Raw genomic sequence first — 3,844 nt, 5'->3', positions numbered from 1 at the left:
ACACCAGCAGTCAGGAAATCAAAAGATGAATTGCATTGTGAAAATCTGCTGTAATGGACCTCTCCAGAGTGCTAAAGAGCAACGATGTCAGTCTAGGGACAAAGGTGCCCCTAATTCAGGCCATGGTTTTCTCAATTACTTGTTATGCTTCAGGAAGTCATATAATGACTAAGGATGACAGAAGAAGAATAGATGCCTTTGAATTGTGGTGGATAAGAGTCTTGAACATACCATGCATGAACTGCCAGGAAAACAAATAGGATGAAACCAAGTCTTTCCTTCAAGGCTAGAATTCTGAAGCTCCGTCTCAATTACTTTGGGCACGTGGCCAGGAGAGATCCGTCCTTGGAGAAGGACATCATGCTCTGACGGGTCAACCCTAGATGAGATGGATTGATACAGTAACTGGGATGATGGGGGTTGATTTCTCTGGCTCAGGACAGGGAAGGGTTCAGAGCTGCATTGCAGGCAACTTAAGCAATAACATTCTATGACAGGTTTGGAAGCAGGAATTGCATCCACTTCCTAAACAACTTGCCTCCCAAAACTCTATGAACTTTGATAAATGTTGATAGTTATAAAGGGCTTCAGGTCTTTTGTTCATAGGGTCGTTATGAGTTGTACTCAACTCCAAGGCAATCATCAACAACAAGTATACTATCATATCATCTGCATATAGAAATAATTTTACCTCCTCTTTGCCAATTTGGATATCTCTTATTTCCTTCTCTTGTCTTATTGCTATCGCTAAGACTTCCTATACAATATTGAGTAGGAGAGGTGATAGTGGGTATCCTTGCCTAGTTTCTATTCTCAAAGGGAATGCCTTTAATCTCTCTCCATTTAGAACGATTTTGGCCCTTAGGTTTGCATATATACTTTTTACTATGTTGAGGAAATTCTCTAATCCTATTTTGTTGAGTGTTTTAATCAGGAAAAGATGTTGGATTTTGTCAAAGGTCTTCTCTACATCAATTGATAGGATCATGTGGTTCTTGTTCTTTGCTTTGTTAATGTGATGAATTACACTGATTGTTTCTCTTATGTTGAATCATCCTTGCATATATGTTATGAATCCCACTTGGTTCTGGTGAATTTTTTTTAAGAAATATATTGTAAATATATTAGATTTTTTTTTTCTACTTTACTGGCTGTTCAGATTCAACCAAGGTCTTTTGCATCTCTTGTAACTGCAGTCCTCTAACAGCTTCAAAGTGATGCAAGTACATAACATGAAATCTGATTTAGTGGCACGAGATTAGTCAACCCAACAGTAGCCATTAATGTCCCAGCTGTAATCATTTAGTGCTTTTGTAAGAATTCAGTCATAAATGTACAGGCATTCAGCATAATGTGAGGGCTCTCTGCTACTGCCTGGAACTCATTACTCAAGAACTTGCCAGGCCAGGCCTAATGAATGAGATTTGTGGATGCCATTTTATAGGTAAGCCAAAGCTCTGCTCTGTATTTGGAATTTGAAAGGCAGCAAGGCTATGAAAACCATGCTCTTGGAGTCTTATTTTTATGCCTCAGCAGCCACTCCTTAAGTTTGTCCAATTCCTCATTAATCTAACATCTTCATCACCATCTGACTCTTCCAGTAAAAGTGTTAGTATGTAGAGTTCTGTTCAGTGTGTATGGGTGTGCTGGGTGGGTAGATAATTGGGAGGAATGGATAAGCTATCAGAGAAGACAGAAAACAGTGAATAGGATGTCCTTTCTGACACCTCCTGGGATATAAACAGAGCCTGGTGTAAGGAAATGAAATCTTAAAAAAAAAAAAAATTCACAAGATTGAGTAAAGACAACCTCTTCATCCGTCCCACCCCCTAAAGAATTCTCCTAAAAATGGACAACCAAAGAGGAAGCAAATTTCACCTTTCCAAATAGAGGTAATGTGACTCCTCCACGAAGGTTTTTTTTTTATGTATAACCCTGGATTCAGAAAGCAGCAGCTTCCTGTCAGCCTTATTGGGACAGGCAGTCCTGGCTGTGCACTGGAATGAGTTAGGTCATGCGAGTCTGATGTCTGAAGAGTGTTTCAGTCCACTTCCACTTCAGGGCTGGTGGGCTTAGTGATGACTGGTGGCCAAGGTTCTATCCTTTGATAACAGCAATTGGCCTCAGTTTTATGGCCTTCTTGCTGATTCCAGCATCATGGCAGGTGTTCACCACATCTGTCACATTCTTGTAGAATTCAGGAGCCTCTTCCATAACCAGTTTTGGTAAGGCAACACGGATTGCAATTCTCTTATCTGCTAACTTGTCTAAAATATCCTGGAAATCTAAATTACATCAGGATTTTGCTCGGAACAATGCATGGCCCGCTCCATGAGAGGTGGTTCCAAAGGTTTCAGTCATGCCCTCCGCAGTGCCGGTCAGAACATAACTGCAGGTTTCCATGGTGCTTTTGATGAGCACAGGCTGGCCAGTGAGCTGGTAATCCACGGTGATGAGGGGGTGGTGAGGAGGGAAAGCCTGAGTGGAACCTTTCCTGTGCACCAGCAGCCTCTGCTCCTTCCCATCCACCACGTGCTGCTCCACTTTGGCAATGTTGTGAGAAACACAGATCATGTGCAGGTCCAAGTCATCAGGGTTGTGTTAAGACTTTGACAAAAGCTTGGTGGGTCAGGAAGGTCATGGAGGAATGGCTGACCCAGGCGTAGTTCTCCACCGCAGCCATGCCCTTCAGGTAGTCCTGATCCTCGGTGGAGGCAACTCAAGAACAAGCCAGCTGGCAGTCATTGACAATGATCTTGTCTCTCTTCATGGCTTTTTTCATAGCTACCAGTGCGTCTATGGCTACTTGGTGGCCGAAGACCCTGCTCCCACTGTGGATCATCACACACACCTGCCCCTTATGGTCAATTCCAATCTTCTTAGTAGCATACTCATTGAAAATTTCATCCACAACCTGGATTTTCACATAATGGTTGACTGCACCCAGGGTCCCCAATTGAGGAAGGCCACTTTTTTTGATCCTGGCTGAGACTCTGTTGGGGTCGGCCTGCAGCATCCTTCTGCACTCCTCACAGTGCGACTTGTCTTCAGCCCAGGCATAGCCCTGCTTCAAGGACCAGTCCACACCCATCTCCAAGGCCTCCTCCAAGTCTTTTACATTCATTGGGATGACACCTTTTGATCCCACCCAGACAGGAATGTGATCAAACATAAGCTGGGCAAGTTGCTCCTTCACAGGCTGAAATAACTTCCATCTAAATTGGTTCTCAGCAAGTGGACACCACAGTTGATATCAAATACGACACCACCAGGTGAGACCACGGCTTCAGGGTCATTCATATCAAAGGCTGCCATATTCTCAATAGCTAATTCATAACCTGAGTGAACATCGGGGGGCCGACAGAACAGTGAACAATCCCAGGTAGGGCCCCACACTGCCAATCTGTTTCATGGCTAACAGGAAGCCACCCACACCTCTTAAACTATATGTTGTCAATCAATGTAAAAAAAAGACATTTTCTCAATAGTTTATCTATCTGCGGTAACTTGTGGTTGCTGTGAGGCTGAACACCGTGACACTGGTGTGGCAAATGCGTGGATGATTGGCTACCCAATGCAGACAGAGAGTGGGGTGGAGCTCCCTGATTAAAACAAGCTTGAAAGGAGGAGTGGCATCCACTTCCATAATAGCTTCCCTCCAGAAACCCTATGAACATGGAGAGAGGATGAAAGGCACCCAAGGTTGAGGACTCTCCTTCATAGGGTCGCTATGAGTCGCCTACAACTCGACGGCACTTAACAACAATATCTATCTATCTATCATCTATAATCTCTCTCACACATGTTGTTGTTATGTGCCGTCGAGTCGTTTGTGACTCATAGC

At 43.7% G+C, this 3,844-nt stretch overlaps 1 pseudogene; it reads right to left on the bottom strand.

Moving 5' to 3' along the window:
• Positions 1-2,097: 2,097 nt before the first annotated feature.
• Positions 2,098-3,844, bottom strand: part of LOC102845613 — a 17,153-nt pseudogene continuing 15,406 nt past the window's right edge.

Source organism: Elephantulus edwardii, unplaced genomic scaffold, assembly GCF_000299155.1.
Source record: "Elephantulus edwardii isolate Elephantulus edwardi_28Jun2011 unplaced genomic scaffold, EleEdw1.0 scaffold00146, whole genome shotgun sequence".
NCBI classification, from domain to species: domain Eukaryota; kingdom Metazoa; phylum Chordata; class Mammalia; order Macroscelidea; family Macroscelididae; genus Elephantulus; species Elephantulus edwardii.
This window is presented reverse-complemented; position numbering and strand designations above follow the sequence as displayed.